We start from the raw sequence: 19048 nt of genomic DNA, 5'->3' as shown, positions 1-19048 counted from the left end.
AGAAAACTGTACACGTGTATGAAGCGGGGACACCTGTAAGTCACTGACTGAAGGCCAGGCTGCACAAGCAACCCTGGCCCTCCAGAGGCTCACTGTACAAAGCAGAGACGAGACAGTAAAAGCTGAGCCGTGCCTGTGACTTGGAAACGCTGGCCCAGCAGGAGAAGAGTGAGTCCTCAACCTAAACCAGAAGGGCTTAAAGGCCACATCCTGCAGTTATGCCTGCACTAGACATACCCTAACAGATCCTAAAATCAAGACATGATAAGATCTGCAACACTGAAGCGTTTAGAGAGTGGGTCTTCCCAAATTACATGGCTTGAGAAACACCCTAGGTTTTTCCCAGATAAATCTTTACAAAGCACTAACCAAACCAACACAAGTTCAAGGTGATTAGCTATTAATCAAGCCACTTTCAATTTAAAAAATATTCCCAATATTCTTGGGAGTTCCTGTTGAGGCTCAGCAGTAGTGAACCTGATTAGTATCTGTAAGGATGCGGCTTTGACCCCTGGCTTCACTCAGTGGGTTAAGGATCTGGCATTGCCTTGAGCTGTGGTGTAGGTTGCAGATGTGGCTCAGATCCCATGTTGCTGCGGCTGTGGTGTAGGCTGGCAGCTACAGCTCCAATTCAACCCAGAGCCCAGGAACTTCCACATTCCATGGGTGAGGCCCTAAAAAAGCAAACAACAAAAAAATCAATATTCTTCATTCACTTTGTTCCCTAAACATTTTCAAAGTACTAGACATGCGAGGACAAAGAGTATATGGCTTATCGTCAAGAAAAAAGTCAATTAGAAACAAAACACGGGCTGGCACAGCTGTATTATTTAGCAGACTAATGGGTAAAGCGCCTATCGTGTTCATTGAATTAAAAGAAAATGTAATCTAAATGAGCGAACAGATAGGGAATCTCAGTAAAGAAATGAAAACCATATAAAAGAACCAGATGGAAATTCTAGAACTGAAAACTGAAATGAAATAACTGGATGAGCCTAAAAGAAAATTGAAAATAACAAAAGAGTCAGTGAACCTGAAAACTGATCAACAGAAATTCTTCAATCTGAAGAGCAGAGAGAAAAATATTGGAGAAAAAATATCAATAGGGATCTATTGGACAGTTTCAGGAACTTCCTCAGAGACATGTAGGGTAATATCACGTGTGTAATAAGAACCCCAGAAGGAAAATAAAATGAGAATGGAGCAAGAAAAATAATATTTTAAGAAACAACAGGCCACTGGATAAAAAGCTTCTCAGAGCCCTTTATTAGATAGACACTAAGAATTTCCAAAACATTCAGGGAGGTTCCTGGTGGCTAAGAAGGTTAAGAACCTGGTGCTGTCACTGCTATGGCTCTGGTTATTGCTGTGGTGCATGTTCGATCTCTGGCCCAGGAACTTCCACATGCCATGGGCGAGGCCTCCTCCCCACCCCACCCCCAAAAAAGAACTTTCAAAATATTCGAAAGAGACCATCATAAGAAGAGTGTGAAAAGTGTATTTGACTGCAGGACTTGTGTACTATGGGGCGTATCAAAGAACTGTGTTCTACAGAATTCCTTTTGGGAAACCTCTCCGTACAGACTGGACCTGCAGCTCAGGCACTTCTCAGGAAGGTGGGTCCGGGTGAATGTCTGATCCTGGATTTCCAGAAGGTGATGGTATTCAGGGGCAGGTGACAGTTACAATGACAAGAATACTACAGCAGGTCAGGGAGGACACAGAAGGGGCGGGGAAAGGGCTGAGGACAAGTATCCTCCACACACCAGCCCTGGCTCGGGGCCAGCCCCACTCAAGTGCCACTTCATGTCGTGAGGTTCACAGACATCACTCCGTGCCAGCAGCACTAGGAGCCCCGGGGGAAATCTGGTCCAGGACTCGGAAAACTCACTTCCACCCAAGGAGACAGGCGCCCCGGAGAAGCGCCAAAGTCCAGGTGCAGGGGCAGAGGACTGCATTGTGTTCCCATTTCATTTCTTTTTTTTAAGTGACAGAATTATAAGGAAGGCCACCCAACGTAGAAGAAATAGCACAAACCCACAAATCACAGTTTGCTGGATCACAACCGAGTCTGATCAACTCTTCTGTGTGACAGTGGAAGAACCCAGAAGATATTAAACAAAATAAACCACAAAATATAAAACAGAAACTCTAAGAATCACTAAGAGAATCGGTCATATAATTTTATTTTTTTTTTGAAAAAGCTTTACTGCGTTCACCCACACGTCACCTCACCAGGGGTAATTACCAAGTTCTACATTCACCTGCTTGCCATTTTCACGGGGCCTTTCTTGGAGTATGCTGTGCATCTATTGTTAAGAGCAACGTTCCCTCTGGAAATGATACCCGATAAATAGTCAGAAATTAAGAGACATGTCATATGATTGACTGCATATTAAAAATCCTGCAAATGCCCAACCCTTTCATTTAGAGAGCATTCAAGAGTTCATTACCACCTTTGATCTTGATGACAGCTCACCTGAGGCATGTAGCCTCTTTTCCATTTTAGAGGGGAAGAAACTGAGACACAGAAGAAGGTCCTGTAGGAATTTCCAGAGAGCACATGACTCGTCAATAACAAGACTGAGACTGAAACGCAGCTCGATTAAAAAGGAAGGAAGCAGCCAGGGCTGGTCTCTGGCAACCCTGCCGGAAGTACGCCACGTCCACTTCCTCCCCTCCACCCCACCCCACCACCACCCCCCTTCCCAGACTGCCCGGGATCCGACAGCTCTTTCCTTCCTCTGCTCCCTCATCTATTACAAGTAGTCAGTAAGATAATGACTCTCTCTGCCCCAGTCGCTTCATTCAGAAAGCGGGATCATTATTTCTTCCATGCCTGTCTCATGCTGATAAGTATTTGAAAACCAAAAGCATAGAAAAGTTCTTAAAAACAAAACATGATGTGTACGTTCAGAGAGAATTGCCTCTTGTCTCAGTCTATAGACACGGATGCTCAGAGAATCATTCCTCCAAAGAACTGCTTTTCCTCCAAAAGGAGAACTGCCCATGTCTCTACTTATACAAGCATTCAAGCAGACTATGAATAACTTAGACAACACCAAAAGGAATAGAGAAGGAGGTGAGACATCCATTGTACACACACACATGACCATACACACATACACACACATACCTGATCCCTGGATGTCATCTTTTTATAGACTGCGGTCTTTGTGCTGTGGCATAACACAGAGCAGACAAAGGAAAGCCGGGACCATAAAATCCTAGGCAACCTGATCGACGCAGGATGCTTTCCTATGTCGTGAGATGCAAGGCTACTGGCATCGCCCAAAGGAGTCCCAAGGCTTAGGCTGATGTACAGCATGAAAGTCTCCTCTTCCCCACATTTCAAGTCTTTCTAATCCCAGGTCCTCTCGCCACAGTTACCCAGAACCCACAGACACCAGTGCACTTCGCCTAACAGTAAAGTACCTGCAGAGTGATCCACGTCTACAGACTGTCTAGATTTGAGAACCAAAGGAAAGAAATACTAATACAGATGGCTTGATCCTTAGCCTACGGTGACACTGCAATTTTAGGACATCTTCAAAAGATGAATATTTTTCTTTAAGCAAAACCAGAATCATATGCACCATTTCAAAATCCACTACCTTCTGTTAACAAACCATCATGCAAAACGTATGTGAGAATCTATCTATGAATTTGCCTGCTCTGAACCATTTGTATCAGTGGAATCATACAATATGTGATCTTTTCACTCAGCATATTGTTTTCAAGGTTCATCCATGGTATACCTGTTTCAGGAGTTCTTTCCTTTCTTTGCTGAGTAATATTCCATTTCCTGGATATACCACTTTTTTGTTGTTTATTTTCCTCTTATGGTCACACTTGTAGGATATGGAAGTTCCCAGGCTAAGGGTGTAATTTACACCACAGCTCACAGCAATGCCGGACCTTCAACCCACTGTATGAGGCCAAGGATAGAACCTGCGTCCGCATGGGTCCTAGTTGGGTTCATTACTGCTGAGCTAAAACGGGAATTCCCACAAAGTTTCTTAAACAAAACACACACACACACGCACACACACACACATAACCCCTAAGTAAAAGATGAACACAGTGACATTTTTAAGACTTAAGTTTAAAAAGAAAATCAAAGTCACCATTGAATAAGATATGTGCAGTACACATGAGTCCAATAAAAGACTCATATCCAACATACCCAGAAAACTCCTCCAAATCAATAAGAAAACAAACAACCCAACAGAATATGGTTAAGAGACTCAAACAAGCACTTCACAGAAAGACAATCAATAAGCACATGGAACAATTCTCCATACCTTTAGTCACAAAGAAATACAAAATCAAAACCACAGTAAGACACAGCTACATGCCTACCAGAAGAGTCAAGTTCTTTTTTTTTAATAACAAATACGTCGAGCAACTGAAACGCTCACACTGCTGCTGACACGGGTTTGTTTTTACAATTACTTTGGAAAACTTCTTGGGAGTCACTACGAAAGCACCCATGTACCCTAAGACCCAGAAATTCCACGCTTTGGTATCAATCCAACAAAAATAAATGCATCCCGGCATCATGAGACATGTAACAGAATGTTCGAAGAACATGATTCACAGCAGCCCAACACTGGGAGGAAAATGTCCAGCGACAGCCAGACAAGTAAATTGTGATGTGTTCTTTAGTAGGAAATGGCGCAGCAACGAACACGAACCCTTGCTACAAACGAAAACATGGATGGAGCTCAGAAGTCTGTTGAGCCAAGGAAACGGGACACAAGAGAGCAGATGACGCATGATTTCATGCATATGAGGTCAAAAACAAGCAGATACTTGATGACGAATGAGGACAATGACTAGTTTTTTCGGCACAGTCAACAGGGTGTTGTTTTGCTCACACAAGTACGATCCCTTTGTGAAAATTCATCAAGCTACACCCATGATTTGTGCACATTCCTGTGTGTACAATATACCTCAATATAAAGCTTATCTGGAGGGTTCCCTTCGTGGCTCAGCGGTTAACGAATCCGACTAGCATCCATGAGGATGTGGGTTTGATCCCTGGCCTTGCTCAGTGGGTGAAGGATCTGGCGTTGCCGTGAGCTGTGGTGTGGGTTGCAGATGCAGCTCAGGTCCCGCGTTGCTGTAGCTGTGGTGAAAGCCCCCAGCTGCAGCTCCTATTCCACCCCTGGCCTGGGAACCTCCATGTGCCGCGGGTGCAGTCCTAAAAACAAACAAACAAAAAAGGCACAGATGAACCTATCTACAGAACAGAAACACACACACAAACATAGAGAACAGGCTTGTGGCTGTCAAGGAGGTGGGGGGAGCAAGAGGGATGGATGGGGAGTTTGGGGTTAGTAGATGCAAACTATTGCATTTGGGTGGATAAGCAATGAGGTCCTACTGTACAGCACAGGAAACTCTATCCAATCACTTGTGATGGAACATGGTGGAAGATACTATGAGAAAAAGAATGTGTATATATGAATATGTATGACTGAGTCACTATACTTCACAGCAGAAATTGACAACACTGTAAATCGACTCTATTTAATGAAAATGCTAAAATGCTTTACGATCAAAAAATAAATTTTAGATGATTTCAGGAAAAAAAAAAAAGAAAAAGAAAAAAACAAGCCATATCCAAGACCACTGGGTGAACTTTCATGCCACCCATTGTAAACCTTTTGATAGAGCTGTGAGTCTCTCTACCCAGCACACGGCACAGTCTGCCATCCCCCGACTCTTCCCCTACAAGAAGGAGGAGCTGAGAAGGGCAGTGGGATCTGATGACAAGGAGGTTGGAGAGAAGATGAGTTCAGGAGAACAGACTCTAGGACCTCGGTGGTCTGGAGACCACTCTGTGGCGCCCCTTGACACCCGGGTCAAAGAAAACTGGGGCTGGAGACAGGAGGGCCATCCTGGCTTCCCTGTCTAAAGTGGGAGAGGGGCAGGGAAGGTGAGCTTTCTCTCCCGGGATGGCAGGCAGTGGGTGTGTTTTAAACACCCAGAATCCACTGATCCTTTTTTTTCTCCTAACAGCACTGATTGCCCTTTGGCAGATGGCCCTCCTCTAAATATACGAGTTTATGGTTGCACAGGTTCACTTCCCGACTCCAGAAATGGAACATGCGACTCATTCAAACTCATCAGAGTATTGCCCCCACCTCTCTGCAGTGATCGATGGACACGTAACCAGTCAGTGTTGAGAAACTGGATCTGGAGTTCTGAGACTAGGACGCTCGTGCTGCCGCAGCCACTGTGTAACCATGAGGAAAGAACCTATCCAAGGGTGGAGAGAAGAGGGAGCTGAGAGACAGCGAGGGGAAAGCTGGGTCCCGAGGAGGTGGCTCAGGTCGCTGAATCAAACCACACGTGAATCTGAGCCCACCTAGCATTCCCTATTGTGTGAGCCGGGAAATCTCCTTTGTTCTTACACCATCTGGGGGGTCTTACTTTGTTTTGCTTGTGACAGAAGTGTTCAAATCAGATGCGTGCATTACCTAAACTCAATCAGAAACCCCTCAAACATAAAGAGGAGTTTCCTGACGATACTCTGACCAGGTCACATGAGTTTCACATTCCTCCTCCTAATGCAACCTTGTCCTCATGAGGCTTTAACAAAAGAAAGAACATTTTCCCTCCTACCCCCAATCCTAGGCCATTGATTTGACCACAAGGGCCCCGAGGCCAACCTTTTCCTATTTTTCTAAGGTTTCTCCCCCCGTTGAATTATAGTGGGGAGGTGGGCTGCCGGGTCAAAATCACAACCCCTTCCCCCCAAACCCCAGGTCATCTTCATCCTTTCCAGTGAGGACACTCTCACCGACACGTGCCACCAAACGACCCAGGAGAGGTTCCACATCTGTCCACGTGCCCCAGCGGCCATGCCCTTCAGCCCATGTTGCCCCAGGTTATTCCCAGGACTGCGCTCTCAGGGACCTGCTCTGTGGAGGTGCCAGGCCCTGACTCAGCCTCAAAGGACTTCCAAGCACAGGTGCCCCTGGCCTTTTCCAACTGGTGCACAGAAAGGAAGCAAGTGACGCTCTTCCCAGTGGGGCCCCCAGCTCTCTCCTTCCAATCCATTAAGCGTGGCGTGGAGCTGTGTACCTCTGTGCACGCTGCGCTGTTCCGTATAAATAGGGCCCATCCATCAGGGATGTCACAGACAGGAAGCCAATGAAGTTTCTACAACCAATTTACAATCAGGAGCTGCTGTAAAATGCACACGGAAAATGCCCTAACAGATTGAGAGGATGTGAAATCCATATTACATACAGCCTGCGGAGCCCTGTTAAACCCAGAGGATGGAACCCCGAGGGGAAAAAAAAAATGGTTAATACACAAAAGTGAGGGAAGGAGATGAAAAGAGGGGCTCTATACTCACACTTGAAAATAAAAACACAACAGCACGGCAGTAGAGACAGAATAACAATGTCTCATTTTTGCCATCTGCAAAGTCAGCAGAGCAGGAGCACTGTTGCAAATAAATGCTCTTCTTGATGCTGAATTTATTACCACCAGGCTAAAAAGTATAAAAATTGAAGATTTCTATTTAGACAGAAAGTAAATTCAACCAAGGGGATGGCACAGCAGGGTTTCTGAGGCTGAGCCGCAGACTTTCTGCAGCCTTGTAGATTTACTCGCGAGCGTAAAATTTCAGCTGGGGTTTAGTGGTGTCGCTTTATTTTTAGAAGCTTTAAAACTACCCTGCAGGACAAGGAGGGGATTTGCCCAGCCTTCTTGCCACAGACATCCTGAGCACCAGGGCCAAGGCATGGCTTCAAATCGGGTAGGGACTCAAAATGCTGCCATTACTTGAAAGAGTGACGAGCGGGCTCTTTCTCTACATGTTGATGGAAAGGAAAGAGACACTTAAAAGCTGATGTATACTCCTCATCAATACCATCAGCAAGCCTGGTCATGCCAGCTGATAGTTAATGGGGGCTGGTTTTATGTCAGGTACAAGAGTGATTTCAGGAGTTCCATGGTAGCTCAGGAGGTTAAGGATCCGGCATTGTCACTGCTGTGACTCAGGCCAATGCCATGGTGCAGGTTTGATCCCTGGCCCAGGAACTTTTGCATGTCATGGCCAGGAAAAAGAATGATTTCATATAAAGTGAGTACTATTAAACACCCACTTTATTTTTTTAATTTAAAAAAAATTTTTTTGTCTTTTTAGGGCCACACCCTTGGCATACGGAAGTTCCCAGATCAGGAGTTGAATCGGAGCAAGAGCTGCCAGCCTACACCACAGCTACAGCTACAGCAACGCAGGATCTGAGCCCTGTCTGTGACCTACAACACAGCTCACAGCAATGCCAGACCCTTAACCCACTGAGCGAGGCCAGGGATCAAACCCGCAACCTCGTGGATACTAGTTGGATTCATTTCTGCTGAGCCTCGACGGGAACGCCAAACACCCACTTTAAAAATGATAAAACCTAGACTTAGATTAAGTATCAATTAAGTGACTAAGGATTCTGGCCCCATCTTTCTTTCTTTCTTTTGTTTTTCGTATTGCTCATTCATTTGACAATATTTATTAAACATCTCTGGGGCAAGCAAGGAGACAATTCCTGCCCTCTGAGAGCTTCCAGTCTGGTAAAGAAAACAGACGTTGATATTTAAGATGAAACCTGAAATGAGGAAAGAACTGCATCTGGTATGGCCAAGGGAACAGACAGCACAGACAAAGGCCCTGTGGCAGAAGCCGATGGAAGCCAGCACTTGGAATAAGGCCTGACGTATGGTTAGTGCTCGTGCAACGGAGCTGCTGCAACCGAGAAAACAAGGATCTGCGTGTCACATGAAGGGCAGAAAGGGTGGACGGCCTAATAGCTGAGTCTCAGCTACAATGATGGGAGCGGTAGGATTTAGGGTAAATCTTGCTTTCCTTTCTTTTTTGCTTTTTAGGGTCTGGCCCCATCTTTCTAAAGCCAGACCACAAAGCACTATTCTTCTGCCACTTCCCAAGGGCATTTATAACCCCAAAGATGAGTTAGTTGTACATTTTCTTTTTTCTTTCTTTCTTTCTTTCTTTTTTTTTTTTTTTTTTGGTCTTTTTGCCTTTTCTAGGGTCGCTCCTGCGGCATATGGACGTTCCCAGGCCAGGGGTCGAATTGGAGCTTTAGCCGCTGGCCTAAACCAGAGCCACAGCAACATGGGATCCGAGCCGCGTCTGCAACCTATACCACAGCTCACGGCAACCAACGCCGGATCCTTAACCCACTGAGCAAGGCTAGGGATCGAACCCTCCACCTCATGGTTCCCAGTCAGATTCGTTAACCACTGAGCCATGACGGGAACTCCTAGTTGTGCATTTTCTATTCTGCAGTCTCTGAAACATAAAAATCCCCCTCCTTAGCCCCTTCCTGCAGTCAACGACCCTCCCAGTCAAGAATGAGTTGATGGAATACGTTTTTACCAAACAGATGCACACCATGCAAGTCCACTTGGTCGTGAGTGGCAACCGTACACCCGGCATCGCGCTGGTCCTTGCATAGGGATGACCTCACTCACCGGTCACATGGAGCCCATGCAATGTCCATCGTGATGGCTGGTATTTCGTAGCTAAGGAAACTGAGGAATGTACAACTGGGAATATGCCCGAGGCGCATACAGTTAGCAAGTGACAGAGCTGGAGGTCATCTCTCACTCTCCCCTGAATCTGCTACAACCAGGCTTCCTGGGCTCCTGCTCAACGGAAGCTGCTCTGGCCAGGTGACCTCCTGACCTCCTCACAGCCCAGTCTCAGGGTCAGTGAGCGCTCAATCATCTTACTTGATCTTATGAGCAGCTTCTGATACACCTGATTGCTCTCCCATCCTTAGCTTTCTTCATTCTCGGTTCTTGCCCTGGTCACTAGCCACCTTGCTCTGTCTTCCTTTACTGGTTTGTCCTCAGCTCCCTGACCTTGAAACGCTGGAGGACCTGGGACTCAGATGGTACACCTCTTCTCCGCTCTATCTACCCCAGCCCTTGGCGAGTTCATCCAGGCCCAGAACTTTAAACACCATCAATGGGCTAATTCCCAAATTTGTTTGTTCCTCCCAGAATCATCCACCTAGTATCTTTACTATTATAGCCAACTAATAGCTTATATAAATGTACAGATGCAAATACAGATATAGATATCTTAAATTTAACACGTCCAAAACAGAACTCCCACTATACAACTGGCAGAAGTCTCCCCCTCTTCCCACAGTATCCCCTTCTCCATTTATAGCCACTCTGTCCTTAGAGCTGCTGAAGACAGATGTCTTGGGGGCATCCTAATTCCCCTCTCTTCCACGTCTCATGCACCATCCTCATCCATCAACAAACTACTTAGGCTCCACTTACAAAATATCATAATCAGATCACCTCTCACCACTCCAGTGCTATCACGCTGCACCAAGGAGCCGCCACGGTTTACTGGGATTGATACCTGGCCTCCTTCCCCGGCCATCCCCTTCTCCTCCCCCAAGTCTCTTCTCAAAAGAACAGTCAGAGTGGTAGCTGGCTACATTAACTGCCCCTCAGGTTCCATGTCTTCTGATATTCACACTGCACAGTCCCGTCCTGACTCTGGGCTGGGCAACGTGACTCGGCACATGTGAAGCAAACGGAAGCTGGGCAGGTGTGTGTCTCCGGGAATGCGGCCATCTTGGAAGGAAGCCCAATCAGGTGTGGCCTCCCTAAGGATGAGGAACCACATGGAAAGAGAGGGCCAGACACCCCAGCTGAGCCCAACCCTCCTGCTAAGTGAGCTCAGGGGGAGTCAGCAAAGGAACAGCCCAGTCCACCTACAGGACTGGGAGAAATACTGAAGCACTGCTGTTCTAAGCCATGAACAAGAGAAAACTGACAAGAGAATCCTTTCAAAACAAGCCTGCTCCTTTCAGGCCTCTGCTCAAACTCCTCTGATGCATCTTGTCTGCTTCAGAGCAAAAGCCACAGTCCCAGCAATGACCTGCAAGATCCTACATACTCTGTCCCCCGCCGCCTCTCTATCACTGCCTCCTCCAGAACAGCCATGCCGGGTTCCTCCTCAAGTTCACCAGGCACGTGCTTGCTGCTCATAACAGGATGCACGCTCCTTCCCCAGATGTCTCTCTGGCCTCCTTCCTCACGTTCCCCCTGTTAGAGAGTCTCTCCTAACAGCCCCATCCCCTTTCTCTTGCCTTGTGTGTCCCTGTCACCTCTGCAGCCACCACATGTTCACTCAGGTGCATGTTTATTGTTTGCTTCCACGAGAGGAACATGAGCTCCAAGAAGGCAGGGGCTTTGTCTGTCTTGTTCTCTGCTGTAACCTAAAAGCTTAGAACAATGTCTTAATCATAGAAAGAATGAACAAATATTTGTTGATGGAAACAAGTGAATGGAATCAGAAAGTCCAGTGCATCTGCTCTCAAGAATGTCATACTGGGTCTCTCGGGAAATGCCCCAACCAGTTGCTGGTGGGGGTAGGCGAGGTGGGGGTCCAGGAAGTTTGACAGATGTCATGTGAGCTCCTCTCATCTGCAGTTCTGCTTGGGTTCAGAGCCTGGGGCTTCAACTCACAGACAGAGCCCCACCCAAGCCCTGAGCCAGTCCAGGTCTGGACAGAGAAACTTGTAGAGACCTCGTATTCACATGTAAGGGGCATCTGGAAGAGTCTGGCTGTCTAGACCTGGGGTCTTATGTGCCTGGCGTGAGTCTCAAAGTCTTGTACGCCTCTTCCCTACAAATAGCTGCCCGCCTGAACTCCTCCTCCACTCTCTGCGGCCTCTTGTACTTCAGGTAGTTTCCCTCTTCTAAAAAAGATATTTATAGGGGACTTACCATGTGTCAGTGGGTGCTAGGCACAAGGAACGCAGCGGTGAACATGAAACATGTCCTCATGACCCCTTCAAGCCAACACTTTCTCACCACTGGTGTCTGGGTGAGACGGTTCACCATTCTGCGGGGCTGGCCCCCACGTTACAGGCTAGCTAACATCATCAGCCACTGAAAGTCCAATGACATGGAATAACCAAACTTCCCTTGTCTGTTTTTAGTTGTTCACTAGGAGGGTAGAACCCAGGAATACGTTGCCCAACTAACTGCCCTGCCTGCTGCCCTCTGCTACAGGTGTCTCCTCGTCTGTCTCCCTGACTTGACCACGTGCTCTACCAGGGCTGGCACCATGACTTGGTCATATCTGTGCTACTATGAGGCCTAAACATGGTCTGCCTCACCTGTGGGACCAAATCCTACTCTCCCAGGGTCTGCATCCTGACCCCCATCTTACTCCAAACCCAAAAGACCGCCCTACACTATCCCACCATCCACGTGACCTTTACCGGAGGTGAATTTCAGATGCTCACTGAACTCATAGCTGAATGAGTGTGTGTGCTCAGGTTCATGATCTAAAATTGATGCAATACAGAAAGATTCCCAGGAGGGTGTGGAGGGTGCTTTCACAGAGAAATATAATGAGATATTTAGGAGCAGAAAGGAGATTTTTCCCTCCAGTGCTGTGAGTCAAAAACCTAGAGTCCTTGAAAGGCAGCTATCATTTTTTTAAGTGATAACATATTAAGAATAAGCTTTAGAATAACTCTTTAGAAGCCCTCTCAGAGATGAGACATTACTCCCCAGCCCTCTGCAGGTCAGTGATCCCATTCTCAAAGCTCATGTGCTCCCCCTTCGTAGATCTGTGTCCCTCCAAACACAGGAAAGGTGAGCTGGAGTGGCTGGTGGCTGGTCACCAAAGATGAAAAGTCAATTTCATATCACAGCAAGAAAATCATTTTCCCAGAAGTTACACAAGTCAGCAAACAACACTATTCAAGCCTCTGGTACTGGCCTTGTCCAAGGAAATAACTCCTGAATTTAAGGAGAGAAACTGCCTGGAGAGACGGAGGTGAAGTCACCTGTCTAGAAATTGACAAGACAGGTAACAAAATGCTGAAGCTGAGCTCTCCAGCTTTGCAAGGTTAACAGAAAGGTCTGTATAGCTTGCAAACTGCAGGCCACCAGATGCCGTAACTTCTCCAAAATGAATAAGAATCCTGTCAATTATAGACTAGTGAGCTTGACTTCCATCATAAAAACTGTCAGATGGAAATGAGAACCTTTTCTACAAGCCCAGCATTAAATATGACTTGTCAAATCAATTGCGTCCTGAGCTTGCCAGTGGCAATGAACTCGCGGCCCGGTAGTTTGCCATGCACATGCTGCAAGACAGCAATTTAAAATCCAGGCGAACAGAGCCGCGGTGAAATATATTTGATGGTGTTTGTCTTCCTTGTATATCTCTTCTAATAAAAGAACACTTCCTTTCATTTGAAAGAGGCCTTCTTTTCACTCGCCCCTTCTCAGACCACGTGATTCACCTGGGGTGATCTACCCAGGTTCCATGGGTGGGTGGCGTGCAGCCCACTAGCCAGAGCCAACGGTAAACTCCATCCCCCACAATATGTGCTTCTTTCAGTTTGATCACATGACTCAAAACCTCTTGGTTCACAAACCAGCCCCTAGTGCATGGAGGGCAAAGAGTCGGAAGAAAGAGGCGGAGCCCTCCAGACTGGCAGGTGGCCGGATTGATAAGCAAGGGAATTGGGCGGCTACTAAATGCGTGGCTCTCCATACCCGCTAGCTGGAAAAGTTTGCAGAGAGGCCGGAACGGAATTCCAGTCACACGCATCATCCACGGGGTCTCAAGCACACGCACCGTCTCAAGGCTGCGCCCGTGAGCACAGCGCCCACTGTGAGCATGGTGGGCAGAGCGTGCATTTCAAGGATGGGGGGAAGCAGGGGCCTCCGACTGCCCGGGTCCAGTTCTGGGGTCAACCTGGGGCCACATCTGCTCCATGTCCTCCTTCAACAAGGTCTGTCCAGTGAAGTCAATCCTGTGACTTGCCCTTTCTGGGACTGGGGACCTGGTAGCATGCGACCTGCAGTTTCTCGAAGCCAGCACAGGGATAGATGCCACACACAAAGAAAGGCAACACGGAGGGCGGCAGAGCTGTGTGATGGGGCAAGAGGATGGGACTGCCCACTCCTGAAGTTAGATCCACCCTGACTTTCGCCATGAGCCAGGAAAGTCTCCTTTTTTCCTTAAGCTTCTTTGATTAGCATCCTGCCTCTTGTAATTGCTGTGCCCTCTGTGCCCTGAATGGCACCTCTCCCCGAGCCAGAATCATTGACTCAAACCTTTCGGTTCATCCTCAACCGGCCCAGGAACAATCCTGTTCTTGCTCAGACCCAGCAGAGGAGCTGGAGAACGATGATTCAAAAGCTTTGCTGACTTCACTTTGCATGTGGCTGACCCCCTCTGGGCCCCAGCGGCAATAGCGCCAATTCTGCCTTGTTCATGTGAACAAGCTCCCACCTGGTCTCCAGCGGTAGGTAGGGCCTGGGCCTGTCTCGCCCTGTGTGCTTTTGAACGTCTGCCTTCGAGAAACGTCCACACAAGTGCGGCACAGTCATCTTTGATTCCAAGTTACCTAGAAGAGCACCTGGGATGTGAGAGGCCCATTAGATGTTGGAGACATGTAACAATGACCTCACCAATTGTATACAGCAGATGATGTTGGGGTCCTGCCCGGACCGTGTTACCCAGCAGGTGCATTCATGCCCAGCTGTTGATGTTGGCGGCTAGTGGCGCAGATCTGCACCTTTCTCTGAAGGACCGCCCTTGACTAACCTATGAGAGCGCATCTCCTTGGAGCTGCCTAGAGGTGACACTTTGCCCACAGCAGGGAGCAGCTTCTAAACAAGGGCTCATCTGATTTCAGCCGCCCTTTCTTTGGGCAAGACAACTATTGCGTGCAAGTCACACTCCTGAGCACCCCGTGGGAGGGATTGGGCCCAGGCTAGGTGTCCCCTGAAGCCTAGTTTTCCTTTTCTTTTTCTCGCCAAGCTTTACTGAGATGTAGCTGACACGGAATATTGCACCAGTTTAAGGTATACCCTGTGTTGATTTGATGCACTCATATACCGCAAAACCATTACCACCGCAGGGTTAGCTAATGCCTCTATCATGTCACCTAATTACCATCTCTTTTTTTTATTGTATATTGAAGATCTACTCTCAGCAACTTCCACGTATATAATACAATATTAGTAACTACAAACACCACGCCGTACACTCGATGCCCAGAACTCACTCATCCTACAGACGGAAGTTGGTGCTTTGTCCACCATCTCCCCTTTCCCGCCTCCAGATCCTGGCAACCACCACGGTAGCCTCTGCTTCTACGAGTTCATGAAACCTGCTGTCTCTGCCTCGCTTCCTCCCTGACACACCCTGCAGCCCTCACTCCTTCCCGCAGCCCTCACTCCCACCCAGGTCCCTCTTTTGAGCAATCCCTTCATAAATGGCTCGCATGAGAATGTCTCAGACTCAGCTTCTAGAGAACTGAGCTCAAAACACTGATGAAGCAATACTTGCCACCGTGATCAGAGAGAGCAAGGAAGAGCCAGAGCACACTACCCAGAAGAATCGTCGTTCACGGAGACCCTGGAGCATGGCCAGGGCTTCACAGATGGAGGGGGAAGAGAAAGGGATGCCCAGGGAACTCCACGAGGAAGGGCCCAGAGGCAGGTCAGTGCAGCAGGAACGCTGGACAGACAAGAAAGGCGGCGACGCCGAGAGAAAAATACTTAATAATTTCCATCTCCTCTGTTTCACCTGTTTCTCCACAATGTCATGACTGGTCAGGAGTCACAAGCTTGAACGGAGCCACAATTTCCTTCCCATGATTCATGCTGGGGCCCAGAAGATTCAGCTGGAGGAACACGAGATTCAGTGCGGGGCTGAGTGTCTGGGATCGAGAAGGATGACAAAGTTTTATGCTCAGGAGAGAAGAAAGGAAATCATTCCCCAATGTATTTGCTTTTTGCTTATTTTGGTTGATTTTTTGGTTTTGTTTTGTTTTTGCTTTTTAGGGCCACACTCCAGCATATGGAGGTTCCCAGGCTGGGGGTCGAATTGGAACTGTAGCCGCCGGCCTGCACCACAGCCACAGCAAAACCAGACCCAAGCTGCCCTTGCGACCTACACCACAGCTCACGGCAATGCCGAGCCTTAACCCTGAGCGAGGCCAGGGATGGAACCTGCATCCTCATGGTTACTCGTCGGATTTGTTTCCGCTGAGCCACGACGGGACCTCCCCCCATTGTATCTGTCTGTAGTCACTGGAATATCCACCAGGACAAGGGATGTCAGAGGCGAACTCCAAGAAGGGGAATGGAGGAGTGAAAGCCTTGGAATAGGATTAGGGGAGCAGGGGGTGTGGTAAATAGCAGGTTAACTCACAGGGAAAAGGCCTGAACATGCTTCGGATTAACCGTCACTAGCGATCATTTGTCCCTCAAGGCAACTTTGCTGGGTTCAGGTTATCCAGAAGCTGAGAGAAGCAGCATATTCACGGCCAATGGAGCGGTCAGGGTGGCCTATGGCTTCACCGGTCAACCCCTAAAGTTTATTCCCCTTGGTTAATTAGTCCATAGGGGACATTCCTGGGATGCTAACGGTTTTGTATTCATGGATGTAAGGAAGGGAGGGTAGATCCTGAGGGTAAGGGAAATAATTCTGGGAAAAGAGAAACCATAGAAAAGTTCGCTAGAAATGGAGTCCCACAGCCAGGAAATTACAAATTCACAAACATCTAAAAGTCTGGGAGAACTAACCAAACAGACCCAGACTTTGCCTCCTGGGAGCCGAAGCCTCCAGGGAGCCTTAATAAATACAAGGAGATGCTCGATAGAGACAAACTATCCAGTGATCCAAACTCAATGCACATGAGAGCAGAGAGGGGACTCGTGGTTGCCAGAAAAAAAGAGAAGCCCCACGTAATTTTTTTAGAAAATTATGCTTGGTATCTTCTCACCACCAACGGCAGTAAAGCGGATATTCAGCAAATATTTATTTCATTAAACATAAGTTATCTCCCTCTACACCTTTAACCTCGTTAAGCTTAGGCTTCTTATCTGTAAAATGCCACCACTAATAGCCACTGTGCCCTGCCTCACAGGCTTATGTTAAATGAGATAATTCACATGGAATTTCTTTCTTTCTTTTTTTTTTTGCAAACTCTCAGGCACCATGCAAACATATTCCCCCTTCTCTGAAGGCAATAACTCCCAAAATACCGGCAGGTTAATTATTTTTTATTGGCTAAAAATGAAAAAGAAGGTCAAAATAGTGACTTAACTATACTGCCAAAAACACAAGTGATAGGAAAAAAAAACAAAACTATTTGCCATGAGAAAAAGCATTAACCCACGGCAATCTCTTTTTATTGTCTACTTTGCACGCTCTTCTCCAAGGCTGGGATGGTTAGCTTTCTCAGGAAGCAGATGGATGTTGGTGGGTATGTGACCTGCCCACAACAATTACACAGCTTTATGGTGCTTTAAATCATCCCAAAGATAGAAATCAAAAACAAAGTTTCAGAGCTTGTCAAAACTCGTCTAATTAAAGCAGCAAATGTGCTAGTTAGCAACTCTGTCTCTGCAATGAGAGAGTTCAGACAGTGCTGGCTGCAAGGCATGCTGGGATCTCGTCGACACAGTTGGTGGGAGGAAGGATCAAGAAGGTGTTTGGGAGCATGGTGGACTCAGGCTTGGTTGGTCCTGACTGTAAGGCTCCAGAAAGTCCAAGATTAGGGGGAGAAGGGGTGGGAGATCATGGCAGTTCACGTGGGTAGAAGACCCTGCCCAGCAACTGGCAACAGTGGTTACGATACTGGATTTCAAGGTCCTGAGAGTACAGGCTTCAATCGGTCTCAGTGGCTCAGAAACTAACAGGCCAGCAGAGAAAACAAAAGCATAATCAAAGCCTTTTGGCACAATTATAGAAACAAATACTCTTCGTTGATCTTCTGCTCTGTGCCAGATAAGCACTGCTTCATTGTTTGACTTCATCAAACAACAACAAGTCTCTTCAACATGATGCCTCTACTGCCTCCTGCCAGCCCCTCTCAGCTCATCTGGAGGAGCATACAGAGGACAGTTTCCACATGCCAGGCATACTGCTAAGAATTTTGGAGAAATTATCTCATAAGCCACTAAGTACAAGGGTGGCTCCCAGGAGCCACGTTTTACCACCTGGCCTGACCTCCCTGGCAACAGATTATTGTACTGGATGCTTTAAATAGGCTAATAGTCATGCAAATTCCTGGGAATTTGGATTGGTGTCTACCGTTTTTGCTTCATCCTGTCTCTTGAACAGAAGAGATAAAAACTAGAGATTTGTTTGTGGTCTTGAGGATTGAGAAGCAGGTAAATCAGGCTGCAGTGAGAATTATTCAATAAATATGCAGAAAGAAGCAAAGACGAAGGATGGGAAGTCTTTCAGATTTCTTAAAGTTCAACAACACCTGGTTTGGGCTCATACCAGAGGCCCAGCTACCCCCCACCACCCCCACCCACCGTCTGGAATCCATTTCAGAGCGCTGCAATTTAATGACAAATATATTTATTTGGTTAAACTAGTTTCAGTAAGTCTCTTTTCGTGCAACCAAGAGTCCTAACTAATCCATCTCCCAAAGACACCTGGATGCACACAGAGATTCCCAGCTCTTACCCACCACACATTTTAACTCTTTATACCCCTTCCCTGACATTCTCCAAACACCCTTCCACTAAGCTGTAGCCAAACCGAATGACTAGCAACTATTGAAACTCTGCTTCCTTATCCACCTGCCACTGCAAATGCTGATTCCTTGGCTTAAAGACCCCTTCCCTTTCTTCCGTGGTCTGGGACGCTTGCATCTAGCATGCAAGACTCAGCTCAAGAGCACTCCTAAGGCTTGAACAAGGCTGACCCCTCCCACTGAGGTTTCCCTCCTGGTGCAGCTGGCATTGCCAATACTCCAGCCCACTGCCAGGCCACAGGTCTCCCTTCTGCACACCCAGCCTTCTGACTGTTAACTTGTCAGGCTTTCCCACCACGCTCAGTAGCGGGGACCAAGTCTTTCACGGCTTCATCCCCACGATCTGGCAGAGCGCCTGGCACTTAGCAAGAACCCAAGGTTTTCTTTGTTTGAATAAAGATTAAAACTAACATTTTTGGCTTCACGCATTTCTTCCAGTTAAGTGAAAGATGGCT

General features: G+C 47.3%; 1 protein-coding gene across 39 annotated transcripts in view; it reads right to left on the bottom strand.

The window, feature by feature from the left end:
* The window catches only part of ZFAT (zinc finger and AT-hook domain containing), a 383679-nt gene that overhangs the window by 165318 nt on the left and 199313 nt on the right, over positions 1 to 19048 (bottom strand). Inside the window, exon 17 of one of the 39 annotated variants that reach the window (XR_014842955.1) lies at positions 15626 to 15758. The exons of the other annotated variants lie outside the window; for them this stretch is intronic. The gene's annotated coding sequence lies outside the window, so the exon portion shown is untranslated. The remainder of the gene's footprint in view (positions 1 to 15625; positions 15759 to 19048) is intronic. 39 annotated transcript variants of the gene reach the window in all.

This window comes from Sus scrofa, chromosome 4, assembly GCF_054392235.1.
Source record: "Sus scrofa isolate SSC_HxYL_T2T_F1_AM1 chromosome 4, Sscrofa_HxYL_maternal_Yorkshire_Landrace_v2.0, whole genome shotgun sequence".
In the NCBI taxonomy this organism is placed as follows: domain Eukaryota; kingdom Metazoa; phylum Chordata; class Mammalia; order Artiodactyla; family Suidae; genus Sus; species Sus scrofa.
Note: the sequence above shows the minus strand (reverse complement) of the source record. Positions and strands in the feature narration are given on the sequence as shown.